The sequence below is a fragment of the Patiria miniata genome, unplaced genomic scaffold (genome assembly GCF_015706575.1).
Source record: "Patiria miniata isolate m_02_andy unplaced genomic scaffold, ASM1570657v1 HiC_scaffold_16, whole genome shotgun sequence".
Lineage (NCBI taxonomy): Eukaryota > Metazoa > Echinodermata > Asteroidea > Valvatida > Asterinidae > Patiria > Patiria miniata.
In genome coordinates, this window is record NW_024037054.1 from 1,439,548 (window position 1) to 1,454,252 (window position 14,705).

At 39.2% G+C, this 14,705-nt stretch overlaps 1 long non-coding RNA gene across 1 annotated transcript; it reads right to left on the reverse strand.

Annotated features, from left to right (window-relative positions):
• Positions 1-4,083: 4,083 nt before the first annotated feature.
• LOC119722627 lies at positions 4,084-8,648 on the reverse strand. Its single transcript, XR_005270464.1, has 4 exons — positions 8,445-8,648; positions 7,026-7,075; positions 5,866-5,944; positions 4,084-5,364 (listed from the first exon to the last, which is right to left on the reverse strand). It is a non-coding gene; the product is annotated as an uncharacterized LOC119722627 (long non-coding RNA).
• Between the last annotated feature and the right edge of the window lie 6,057 nt (positions 8,649-14,705).

Here is a 14,705-nt window from a genome sequence, read left to right on the forward strand (position 1 = left end):
AATATGTTCTTCTTGTCAGAACAAAGGATCACGAATTTTATCCTTTCCAGTACAACCAATTATTTTGTTTTAAAAAGATTATGATAAATTTCAGTATACATTTTTATGTACACGTGCATGTCATTTCTGGTTTGATTACGCCATCAATTAAACAAGGGAAGTGAATACCGATTTAATTTGGAGAGGATACATGTCCACAATGAACTAAAACAACGTATGAAAAATATGGAAAATATAAGTGTACGTTTTAATAACAGCTAACTTCCGGTTTAATGAATTCACAACATTAGGAATCCAAACGTCAACATTGTAACGGATATGACTGTTTGGGCTACACCAACATAGCCGTAAGACGGGGATCAAAAATTAATGATAAAATTAAATAAACAAAATAGTTCTTAAATTCTCCCTAAAGTAACTTCTGGTCTGATGACGTCATGATTTTGACACCTTGCAAAGTTATCCGTGGTTAATCAAAGAATATCTCGGGGAGAATTTGGACGGATGTTTTCAATTCAATTCAATTCAATATAACATTTATTTGTATCCAACCATGAATAAAATACAATTCATATAGCATGTACAATAAAGGAAAGTAAATATAAATTGTGTCTTGGAAAAACAAATAAGTAAAATTGTAAATGACAAAGCAATTAATTCAAGCCATAACTTAAGCCTTAGCTTGTCAACGGCAGGTGCTAAAAGCATACTGAGACCACTATAAAGCAATAAATGAAACACAAAACGTTCGTTAGTAAAACAATTGTAAACACATAATATTCAGTCAATAACAATGCAGTTAAACGGGTAATTAATAATCAAGCGTTAACTATCAAAAGTAGGTACGCAAAAAGATAAAGATCAAATATAAGTGTATATATAAATAGTACAGGCTAAATTATATAATAACAAAATAGGGAGGATATAGGCATACTTCCAAAGCAAGGCTTGTATGGAAAGCCTTTGAGACACAAAACAAACATCAGACACTGGGGAGCACTGAGGAAACAGCGTACTACATGTTATGAAGATATTGAGCAATTAACAAAGTGATATAAACAAGAGTTTTCAATTTAAAACAAACCCACTCTATTGGATGTGTCACTATAGGACGCCCTTTCAGACGATGATGTCATCGGACTTTTTTTGTATCTGGCATTCCTCATTAAACACTTCCATAATTTATTTGTATATGGCAAAATGCTTCAGACCTACTTTGGCACTGACATTTAAAAAAAAAATCAAGATTATATCTCTCAAGTTGATTTTTCAGCAATTTTCAAAGGAATAGAGGTCTTTTTATTCTAGCTTCCGATCTGATGACGTCATCAACTTATAGACATGACATTTGCTATTGCGCCTGTGAGCAAAATGCTGCGCGTATAGAATAACTAAGAAGTATGCGCGTAAATCGAAGCCCATAGAAATAGAATAAAAAGACAAGATCGGCAGCGCGTGCATACGCGCCATAGAGTGTGCACAACTTTTCCCGTTCCCGCATGGACGCTCTACGCGCAGTAGTGCGTGGGGCAAAACGTGCGTTACGCCCACCTAAATTCCCGTAGGTTTGTGCACAAACTTGCATTTTTATGTCCGTAAAAGTAACATTTTTGACCAAAACAAAATTCAATATGCATTTTCAAGCTGGATAGTCGCCTCGAAGTTTGCTCCGTTTTCTCCTCGTATTTATTTTTTGTTTTAAAATGGTGGTGCGCGTTGCTCAAAAATCTCCAAATGTCAGCTTATCTGATGAAATTGTGTATAAAAACATTGATTTTTTTTTAACAATGAAAAGGAAAACGTAGAATGTAAAAACCAATTAAAATTAGGCCTAATTACCGTTGAATTATTTAAAATTAAACTTGCGAAATGTTTCAATGGATGATTTTAGAGCTTTGTGTTACAATATCTTATTATCCTTTGAGATGAGAAAAAATGTAGTTGGATTGCATTTTATATGTATGACTTTAAATGACAACAATTGCCCCTGAAAATCGTTTCAAGAATCAAATTAAATTACACTCCCATATTATGTTCTGGCATCTGAATGGTTCGGCGGATTCGAACCTTTTGGGAGGATGGTTTGAGGGATACGGATGATGGATGTGTTTGTTGTGCACATTTCGAAAAAGCGTCGGGGATATTTGACCTCAATTATTCAACGCTAAGACAGAGTGGTGGCGTGGCTGGGAGAAGGGGGGGGGGGCATTAGAAGATGGCAACATAGAGATCATAGAGATCTTAAAAGCGAAATCGGGAAAGCTGATAAAGCGAAATCGGGACGGTGAAAGTTATAATCTTGAAACGGGCAATACACAAAACCACTGCTACTCATAAGGAAACGAGACGGGTAAACCGTACGAACACTTTTTAAAAATAAATATAATTAACTCCTCAAGTTTATTTACATGTGCTCTACCCATTTTGTGCAATATTGTGAGATTCTTACGCCTTCTTGAATATTTCCAGATGCTGGATATGCCACTAGAGGAGAGCATCATAACACAAATGTATTTTTTTTCCTATTTTTTGGTGAATGACTCGCGGCCGGGGATGGGCGTGCATCCTGCAGTGGCCAGCATCCAACAGTACAAAACTGTATCTGATAACAGCGTATGTCATGTCCCGAGGAGGAACAATGGAGTGTTGTCCCTTAAAACTGAATTTAAATTGAAGGACAACGCAACAACTACGGAAAAAAGACGTTCAAAATGATCATCATTCTGTTTGTTGATGAAGAAAATAGCACGCGCCCCTGGAGCAGCCTCGACTCCAGGGGCGCGTGATCGTTCCTTACACTAACCCCTGGCTGTGATGATGACGTAAATGACGCTGAATGGCTATTCACAGCGTACTGCGCGGGCATTTCGAAGATTGCACGCCGGGCGCGCCCATAATGCGCTCGCGCTCGCGTGCTTAGCTTTGCACGTAACGTCACGTACGAAAAAAAAATAATGATTCAAAAGTCGCGATGCCTGTACGATATGGATTATGTCAGCCGCGTTTTCCGCTAAAAAAACCCTTGTATCTGTGGTTGTGAAGGCACAAAAGGGGTACGTACATTTAATACAAATCTTTGCTAACAAACACAACGTCCAAACGTTGTGTTTGAAAGGATTGATTCTTCAAAATCACAACTTTAACATTTTAAAGATGGCGTCGGCACGTAAAATGGATAAACTGCAGCCCTAATTATAATATACCGTATTTCGGTATATTTAAATTACACAATTCCAGGGGTTATGATCGCGCAAGGCATGATGGGAAACAAGATGGCGCTGCAAGATCGTACCCACGGGGCACGAGGTTGCCCCTGGAATCGAGGCTGCGCGCAAGGCATGATGGGAAACAACATGGCGCTGCAAGATCGTACCCACGGGGCACGAGGTTGGTTTTGGGCGTATCGGCTTCGATGACGCACCGGTATGGAATACAAACGCAGATATACAAATATCCGTACAAAAGCCGTACAAAAGTTTGAGCTTCACAGCGTATCCGCGCGCAAGGACGAGGAGTTAGCGCTCTAGTAATTAGCTTTATACAACACCTGAATAAATCCCTGTCATCTGATTGGTGGATCGTTGATCACATGTCATTGAATTATTCGTCCCGACCATAGGGTGCGTTCGATTAGCTTACACGTGTATACGCGGGGTTACACTCAGGGAAAGCCACGCAATGAGGCTAATCAAACGCTGCGGTGTATTCGCCTGGCATGCTGGGAAAATGAAGGTCAAAGGTGTTAAGGGGCCGGGGCCAAATGTGAATGTACACACAGCGTCGTCTGCTCACCGGGAAAATAGAGATGCGGCGATCCGGCTAATTTAATTAGCTCTAGATCACTGCAATACGATAAATTAATGAGAGAATCAATAGATTTGCTCCAAATTATCGACAAGTATGTCATAAAGACCGATGTTAACGTGAATTTCATCCTAAATCGTTTGGAATTCGTTCCAAAAGTTGAGGCATTTTCGGCATGAAAGAAGTTCATTTCATAAGCTTGTTATTGATAAATTGAACTTAGGCCTTAATATCGAGAGTCGAGTCCATGACAACAAATTGCAGACAAAACCCGTCAAAAATATTGCCACAGTGTCTTTTTTTTATATTTATTGACACACTTTCAAGAAATACATTTAGAAAAAAAACCTCCCATTTGCCTATTAAAGTATATAACTTATTGCTTCAGTCTACAATCATTGGACATTTCATAACTTGAAAAACGTTTTTTCTTGCATATCGTGCTTCTCGAAATTGAAAATAAAAAAATTGTCTGTGCATCATCCATGGATTATAACTATTATTTCAGTTTTCATTGTTTTTGACACTCTAAACTTATTTAGTGCTTACAAGATTATGTCAGTACATGATAAAGATCCATTTATTAGTCATTAATACCTCCTTTATTCATAAAAAAAAACAATAAGTAAATTTTCTGTTCAGGGAAACAAAAAAGCAACTGTTTAAAGATATGTGTATATAGCCGACAAATAAATACTTCTTTAATATATGAACACATTATTTACAAAATATCTGAACAAACATTGTATTGTGTGTTCGAGGGCTTAGAAGAAAAAAATGCACATACATTGTATTGACATGGATGGGACTCACGTCTTTGGATCTTCATAATAAATGGGTGTCTTGTGTATGTTCTTCCAGTCAAAAACTATTTATAAATTTATTATAATGTGTTGAAATATCAGAAAATCAAATTGACTCGAACATAAATTTGACTCAACTTGACCACAAACTGTGACTCAACTCGGCCTTCTTGACTAATTAATGACTCAACTCAACAGGAGTAACTTTCTGATAAGGACTCAACTGGACTCAAGTCACAAAACTCAGTCTAATGAAATGTGTCCAGTTAGTTGTTTTTAGTGCATGAAAATGAATTTTAGTCGATGCAATCTCTTAATTGTAAACTGAAAGAGTCAAAGTTCAAGAAGCCTGTGAGTAATTTTTTTTTTAAAGAAATAGGCATTCCAGCAGCAAAGTACGTGTGAGGATAAACCCAAAAGCTTGAAAAGATCATATAGGAATTTCATCCAGGCTTGCACAAGAAAAGGCAACTCACACAGCCACTTCAAATGCCGCGGCTAGCCTGAGCCAGGATTTGTTCAGTGTTGGGGTTGGAGGGCAGGGGAAGGCACCATCTTGTTTTTAGGGGACACCAAGGGTGGACCCAAGAACATTTTCCCCTAAATTTCAGGCCACTGCAAGTGCTGCAAATTCGAAAAGCAGGGCGGGGAGGGGGGGGGCGGGCTGGACCTCTTTTGACTCTTGACCGCTTTCTTTTTCACCGGTGAGGGCTTCGTTTCCTTGAACACCTCCAATAGATGAGATGTCTCTTGAAATCTGCAAAAATAAAAAAGAGGAAATGGGTGATATTTCTCAGGGATTAAAGGAATATGACTATGTTTTACAATGCAATTGTGGGAAAAGAATAATTTACTGACAGTTTGTTGTGAACATTCACCTCGGTTCAAAGACTGTTTTCTGGATGGCTTCTATTAGAACCTCCACTTGGATCATCTGATATTTGAAGTGTAATAACTTTAACATTTTGTCAGACCATTTAAGCTACACAACTGCACACACTTGGGGTGCAATGCAAACATGCTCTATTTGACCTTTCAAGTGACTTTGTTCATGGAGCGCCTTGTACTACAAAATATCACAATTGATCCTGCTACAAATGGAATGCCTTTCACACAAAGAGAAAAACTATGATTACTACAGATCTCTTTAAGCTTTTCAGTTTATCCTCAAAGTTTTCTGCTGGAATGCCAATTTCTTTTTCAATTTTAGTTTTCACACCGGCTTCTTTACTTTGACTCTTTCAGTCTGCCTTCATACCTTGCCATTATTTTGATCAGTTGTCATGGTTCACCATCCCATCATTCATGTGTGGTAGCAGATGACGTGGTTTGTTATCCTGAAATCGAGGAAATTACAAGACATGCAAGAGTCATAAAATCACATTGACTAAAATTCACTTTCATGCACTAAAACAACCAACTGGACACATTTTTTAAAACTGAATGTATATAGATAATTACGGACCACAAAATTCTACATTATGCAAATTCTAAGGAGAATATTAAATGTCAGTTGACTATCAGTTATTTTCCAACCATTTATCCTATTTAGAGATATTGACAAGAAAATCAATTCATAAAGAGTCAAAATCGCTCCAAATTTAAAATGCAAGTATCTGTAGCACAACGTACTATTGCGGGTGACAGAGCACCTTCTGATTAAGAGAGAGTCTACTTAGATTTCCTGTGGAAAAAAAAACTACTGTTGATTAGGGAAACTTGAAAAGGTCCAACGTGATTGATGTTCTAATGTGACATATATTTGGATTCTTTGGATTTTTGGTAAAAACCAGTGTTGTAGTACTCCTACTCGGTACTCGAGTACTTCTCGAGTACTTTTTTAAGTGTACTTGTACTTGAACCGGTACTCGCATGTCAAAGTACTCGTACTCGAAATGACGGTACTCGTACTCAGGCAGCAAAGTGCTCATACTCGACATGTCGAAATTGTACTCGATCATCAAAGTATTCGTACTCGAATAGCGGCCTTATCTTATCGATACTTACAGTTTGAAATGGTGGATTGGCTGCGTTTGTGGAGTAATCGAAGTTTCCTGATTTTCCTCTGTGAACGTCCGGACAAACACATTTAACAGCAACCCGGGAGTAGGTTTGTATTGCCCTATGGCCGTATTTGGAAATAGAAGTACTCGTACTCGGAAGTACTCATACTCGTACTCGTACTGGGAAGTACAAGTACAAGTGCTCGGAGACCTGTACTCGGAAGTTCAAGTACTCATACTCGGCAACGTAAGTACTCGGCAGTACTCGGTACTCGGAAAAAAGTACTCGTCTACAACACTGGTAAAAATGTATTTCATGTCATGTGGTAAAATGTTTGCTTTTTTGGGGGCAAAAATAACCCAAAATACAAAGATGTACCTTTTTTCAAAAAAATGGAGATTAATAAGTGTTTACCTGAAGCAGCTCTTCATGATGTTTCATAAAACAAGTTTCGCACACTGAATCTGAAAGAAAACAAAGCAATAAAACAAGAAACATTTAGAGCTCTACTTTTCAACGGTAATTGGAATAGCATAGCTGACTATTCAGTATTTTCCCAGGCTGTCAACAGAAAAACTTTAGGCCTATTGTCAGATGCCACATTTTGTTGACAGTAACTTTTTTGTTGACATCATTTCATTGTTTCCATCCTAGGTTAAAGCAAATGACTAGTTATTGTAAATTATTTATTGCAAAACACTCGTGTGGCATGCAAATGTTGGACAGGTACAGTGTGCTTTCTGCAGGCAAATGGCCACTTGTGTAAAATTGAAGCCAAGTTTTGAATGTTCAAATAGGTCAAATGCAGTTTCAAATAATCAAATACTAAATTTTTCGAAAATGAATGGCCTTAATTGTAAACACTAGTGTGTATGTGTGAACAATCATATTTAAATATGAAAAAAAACAAATATTCAAAATTTTAACTTCAAGAATGAAAAATTCTGGAACAGGTTTAAGGTCAAATATTTAAAACTACTATAACTTCACCATAATTTGTAGGGCAATACCCCCCTCCCCGTGCCTTTAAAAATATGTTTTGGCTATCATTACTGCAGTCGTAATGCAATTTTCAACTGCTATCATTACAAGGCAGTAATAACATTAGGATTTTTAACTGTTGGAAATAGACTACAATGATATATCAACCGAATGGTTCTCAGGCTCTATCTCTCCCTTAAAACATCCTCCCAAGCCACTGATTACAATTACAACGAAGACAATTAAATCTTTTTAAATACAAAGAATGATTCGATTAAAAACGTAAAAGTAAAAACAACCAGGAGTCTACTCTAGTCTAGCTAGGACCCAGCATTATTATTAAACAGGAAAAAACAAATAAAAAACAAAGAAGGAAACTGCTGCAATGCTGAACGACAATAGTTGAAAACTGCATTACGGCTGCCGTAACAATAGTCACTAAATTTTGAATTATTGTTAGGCTAACTCCTTTTTCTTCAAAGCCCGGCCCTGTTATTAACAAAATAATACTTAAGGCCTATATACTGAACCATCGCAAAGAACGTAGTATCATACTATCCAGACACCACTTATTTATATCATGGAGAGTTAAGTGCATTTTCAGACTCCTTTTTTTAACCATCGCTATTGTTACGGCAGCCATCCGGCCATGACCGGTCCATGGCTAGTGCCGTACCGCGATTTTCGACTGCTTTCGGTCCGACATCGGCCTAGCTATAGCAGCCAACCGTCGGGTTCCGTCCCTGAAAATAAACGGACCATACAACTTGCACATCCAAGTTTCCAATTTATTTTGTCTGATAAATAAACTTTTCTTTCCATTTGCGTCATAATCTGTACATTTGTACTTACGTCGCGGCAAATTCTGCCGGCCATGTTTACTTTTTGCGAAGTCGGGCTAGCCCGTTACGTCATTACACCGGGACTTCCACCAGAGACCCGCTCGCCAGCTCGGGTACTGGTGTATGACACCGGAGCAGACACGAGAATCACGTGATGGCTAAACGAACGCTCTCGTGTAAGGGAAACTTACACGTGTAAGCTAATCGAACGCACCCTATAGATATCTATGGTCCCAACGCACGGTGCGCGCGTGGCGCGTAGCGCACAGTGCAATGGAAGTTCTATTGCGCGCTGAATAGAACTTCCATTTCACGGTGTCACTACTGCTGTAGCCTTTCGCCAAGGCCATCGTGGCTTAGAGTGGCGGAGCTGCGAAATACATGAAGCGACTGGAGCAAAGATTAACGAGTGGCGCAAGCATGTGTGGTCTCCCGCTCCAGTCGCTTCGCGTTTTCGCCGCTTTGAGCCACGATGGTCTTGACGAAAGGCTACTGCTGCTGCTGGTGGCGCTGTTTTAAATCGAGATAAATTGAATATGACTGTTCTCAGCCTATTGAACAGTTTGATTTAATATGATGAACTTGTCGAACTTTTAAACAGTTTTTAACCCGAATAAATTGGCTATTCATAAATACCTAAGACAGTTTACGCATTTCTATTGGTCGAGAGCCCGTCACGTGGCTGGTCTTAAGCGGATGATAAAGACATGGCTAGCTGGTCTTAAACACTTTCCCAGTGGCACATAAAATTTGGACTCCCATGAAATCCGATCCCTTTTAACGTTTCATTGGTTGAACGTTCACATTCCTCACGCATGCATGCGCTCACGTCGTAGTCCGAAATTCACACTACACCAGTCCAGCTGCGTTTTGCGCGACATCGCGCAGTACGCGCGACACGCACGCCAAATAAATTATAAGGTAACAAGTTGTGGAGGGGCATTCCATGTGAAAGTGAGAGTGCTGTTTCGTATAACACGAAGTAAAATTGTTGAACAAAATGGTTGGCAACGTCTAGTTTTGCCCTTTTTGAATTTTGGACCAAAAGGATTTGGTTTTGTTGACCGAAAAGGTATTGATGAATGGGAATAAATATGTGTTCGGTCGGTATTAAAAACTCCATTTAAGACCAGTGGGCGTCTGGATGGGTGATAATTACCCTCGGCTTCGCCTCGGGTAATTATCACCCATCCAGACTTCCACCGGTCTTAAACAGAGTGTTATATAGGCCTGCCTCCCGCACACACATTTATTCCCTTATTAAAAGTCAACCAATCAGATGTCAAAGATTTTGTTCAGGCGTTACATAAAACAAATAATAACGTTTCACGTTCGTGCAATGGAAAGAATAATTTCCTTCGGTGACAGATGAAATAGATACAATCATTTTCGCCTCGAGGAATGGAACATTTCATCTGCCACCTCATGAAATTATTCTTATCATTGCACTCACAAACATTCATTATTTACTATGGTTTAGCTCCATTAATTAACGTTAATTTATTGCGCGTCGACAAGAGATAACAAAAAGGGCAGACATTCATCGCACAGAGAACGGGCGCATATTGACGCGCTGCCGATCTAGTTTTTTAATATTATATCCATCGATCTCAATACAGACTGGATAGGACAGTGTGTCCGAACAGCGTCTGTATGTATGGAGATCAATGATTGTATCTATGAGCATAGCACGAATGGAACCGGAAGTTAATGCACCTCGAGCGTTTATCCAATGTGCGCTAGTATACAGAAATGAATGTTCATGAGTGCAATGCGAAAATTTTTAGGAGTTGAAAGATTGAATGTTCCATTCAACGAGGCCATTTCAACGAATGAAAATATTCTCACCATTGCACGAATGCAAAACATTCATCATTTGTTTTATATAACATCCAAGTAGATCTTTGTTGTTGGATTGGAGGATAAAACTTTAAGAACAAACAAAACTCACAAAATTGTATCATGCCTACTATCTTTTTTCAGCTTGTTAAGGCTAACAATTAAGGTTTAAAAGTCAAATCATTGACAATAATGAAAATTATGAACATTGTAGGTTCTTAAAATAATGCAAAAATCATCAAGTTAAAGATATATTCCATCATTTGTAATTTGTGCATTTTGTTCGTTGAAGCAACAACTTGTTCAAAATCTAATGAAGGATACTGAACAACTAACCTGATGAAGTTTCAGCTCAGCTTCAGCTATATATTCCGAGAAAAACAGCATTATAGGATCTCAATTTCAAATCAAAAGTTGCTGAATCATGTTTTGAATTGGGCCTGAATTCAGCGTCCGAGACGCGTTCTCACTGAGCCGATTGCAGCTATACGCGATGTCGCACACTGATCCGACGAATTATAGCAACCGCGCGCGCGTGTGCGTCGTACCAATGCTTGCGCGCTTTGCCGAATAACAAAACGAACTTCTAATCTAAATTTTCCTACGGTGCGTCTTAAGACGCACCGTTGGAAAGGCCTTCTTTTGTTGATTACTTCAAAATGACAGCTTGCCAGAAAGAATAATTTCACAGGGAGTTTAGTCGCCTTACTATCTTTCAACCAAGTATGTTTTTCAACAATAATTACGCCAGTTACTTTTCGGATGGCTGCAAATGATGGACTATAGCTTTAACTGCTTCAACTTCAAAGGCACGTTTTCCACTGCTATAACGCATAATGGTCTAAATAGCGTATAGATCGTATAGCGCGGGGCCACTGCGCGTCTTAATTATAGCGTGCGCGCGGCGTGCAATAGATCAAAAGGGATGGGACGAAAATGCACTAATGGAACCAAAAATGCACGGTTATGACGCAGGCCGTGCAATGGTTCGATTAATAAATGCTTACAATCCTCCAATCAAATGACAAGGATTTACCTGGGTTAATTATCAGTGGCGCGCGCATATATGACTTTTTACCATAGATATATAATAAAAAGACTAGATCGGCAGTGCGTACAGACGCGCGTTCTGCCATGGGCGGCGCCATTTTTCAGTGCGTTGGGCAAGAGTTGCCTTACACGCAACTTTATTTCTGCAGGTTTGTATGGAAAGGTATATTTAATGTCCGTAAAAGCAATATTTTTTACCTGTAGTAGTTATTTCCCCTACAAAGTTTGGTCCATTGTATTCCTCGTATTTAATTTCCGATTTAAAATGCTGGTGCGCGTTGCTAAAAAAGTTGTTTAAGTGCTATTTGCTTGAGAATTAAAACAGAGTACATGTATAACCCCCTAACCTCCTTCAGCTTACAGAATGATGATCATTTTGAACGTCTTTTTTCGAAGTTGTTGCTTAGTCGCGGCAGTTTTTTAGGGACAACACTCAGAACATGTTTTCTCCATTTTCCCTCCTAGGGACATGACACACGCCGTTATTTGTACTGTTGGATAGGGGGGGGGGGGGGGAATGCACATCCCTCCCCCAGCTCTTCACCAAAAACAAATAGAAAAAATAAATGTGTATTATTTTGCTCTCCCTTATGCGTATCCAGAATCTCAAAATCTTCAAGAAGGCGCAAGAATCTCACATTGTTAAACAACATGGGACTGAGAGCACAATATAATAATAAAATTGAGGAGTTGATTAGATTTTACAAAATAAAAGTCGTACGGTTTACCCATCTCGTTTGCCTATGAGTAGCCGTAGTTTCATTTGCCCGTTGCAACGTTCACCTTCCCGATTTCGCTTCTGTCAGCTTGATTTCGCTCTTTAGATCTCCATCCTCCGTACCCCTCAACCCATCCTCCCAAAAGGTTCGAATCCGCCAATGCATTCAGCAGAAACATAATGGGAGTGTGATTTAATTCTATTCTCAAAACGCATCTTCAATTTTTTCAGGCCAGGGGCAATGCAATATTATTATTGTCATTGAAAGTCATACATATAAAATGTAATCCAAGTACTTTGTTCTTATCCAAGCAGGATAATGATATATTGTAACGCAAATCTCTAAAATCCTCTATTGAAACATTTCTCAATTGTTTTAAACAATGTTTTATATACAGTTTTATCAAATAACCAAGACTTTTAATTGGATATTTTTTAGCAACGCGCACCACCATTTTTAAACAAAAAATAAATGCTAGGCAAAAATGGAGCAAACTTCGAGGTGACCAGCTTGATAATGCATTTTGAATTTTGTTGGAGACATAATTACTACTGGTCAAAAATGTTACTTTTGCGGGCATAAAAATACACGTTTGTGCACAAACCTACGGGAATTCTTTCTGCGCGTAGAGCGTCTATGACAGGTGTAGCGTGAATATATCCAACTCCATGAAATATAGACTCATTGGTGGTATAGCGCATGCGAGAGTACGATGATATGCAGTTTTTAGGATCATAATGTAAGAGTGACCTGTCATGCGCGAGGGTTTAACCAATAAAAGGGAAAAAGGGTCCGATTTTCATAGGAGTCGGATTTTCATATGACAACGGACCGGGAAATTTGTGTACACTCTATGGCGCGTATTCACGCGCTGCCGATCTTGACTTTTTATTCTATATCATTGGTTTTTTTTTTACTAACGAACCGGATGCTACACCGTGTGCTTGAATTGAGTGACGTCACACTAACGAACCGGATTGATGTCAACCTCGTCCCCAGGGTGTCGAGCAGTACGCGCCCAGCACTACCTGTTCTCTGCACCCTGGTATTGGACCATTTGCACGTGCAAGATTTTTGAACACGTAAGCAAATGAGGAATAGTCTGGTGCCTGCATGTGCATTACCTCAGCGTTTGTTTTGTATGCGGTGTCTGGGGTAAAAACAGAATCAATTCGTCGCGCCGTGAGTTATGAAAACACGTTTTTTAAATTTAAAATGTAACAATCTGGCCCGCCAATATGCAATATCACATTTCATGATGAGCAAACAGGAAAGAAAAGGAGTGTTATTGATAAGGCGTGGACGTTATTATTACAATGATCGTGAAAACACGTAATGCACGTTGAAAATAACACCACCAACTACACGATATATCCATTATTAGCAAATTGCGGTATGGAATCAGGATACAGGAAGAGTTTCCTATACGAAGTTGGAAATAAAGTAAGCACTATGGACGAGGCTGGATTGATATTGTTTGAAGTACAAATCCTATTCATAAGTATGCGTACGATACACAATGCTTGTTGTAAAAAGCACACTTCTGCCATTAACAAGTTGCGCTATGTAAAACCACTTTCGCTAGAATATGTAAACAACTCTAGGGAAATTAGTCATCATTGTAAGACAATTAAATGCTTTATAGAAATTCTACATTCATCGAGGATGTGCCCTATATTCATGTGAACAATTGGTAAATGAAACCAATGCTATGATGAACCTGACTGAGTAAAATGTGTCCAAAAATGTAACAAAGGCAGAGCGATGTCACATCATCTTCGATAAGTTATGTGATAACATCGGTGACGACTGGTGGAGATGCTTATTATCATGGTATATACTAACTTAGCCTTGGTCAAGGCGCTAGTTGTTATTCATCCCGGCCGTAGCGCGGTAAACGATATCCTCGCTAGCGCTATGCATGCGGTGCATTAAAAATACAGTGCGAACAGCGACCTCACGCGGCCACCATTCCTATGCAAATCAGTTGGACCCAATCTAGCGCCTTGGTTCAATCGTCGGCAAAAGGTTGTGTTTTTCTTTATTTTGCGCTGGATTTCTAGTGCAAGACCTCGTATGCGAATACAGATAAGTGTAGGCGGGGCTAATATGTGGAGTGTCCATGATCACATCTTGGTAAATCCGGACGTCATCAAATTATTTGCAACTATTCGTCTTTTGCGGACGTGACAGGAACCACAGTTTTTGTGCATTGGTGCCGTGTGCAGAGACACACAACGTGTACGTGTATGGATTATGTACGGTGCCACGTTTCACTATGCAAGTTTCCACGCAAATGATCGACCAATAAGAAAACGACATTTAAGGTCAGCTAAGGCTATTAACATAATGAGCACCAACCCCAAAACCTCACATGGACGATTGAACCAAGGCGCTAGATTGGGTCCAACTGATTTGCATAAAAATAGTGGCCGCGTGAGGACGCTGTTCGCGCTGTATTTTTAATGCACTGCATGCGATAGACATAATGACTGCATGCATAACGCTAGCGAAGATACCGTTTACCGCGCTACGGCCGGATGAATAACAACTAGCGCCTTGACCAAGGCTAATACTAACTTGACAGTGAAAATTTATTGGAACAACATCATCGGCAGGAAAATTTAGATTTGTAAAGGCACCAGACAAGGAGGCTCTTAGTG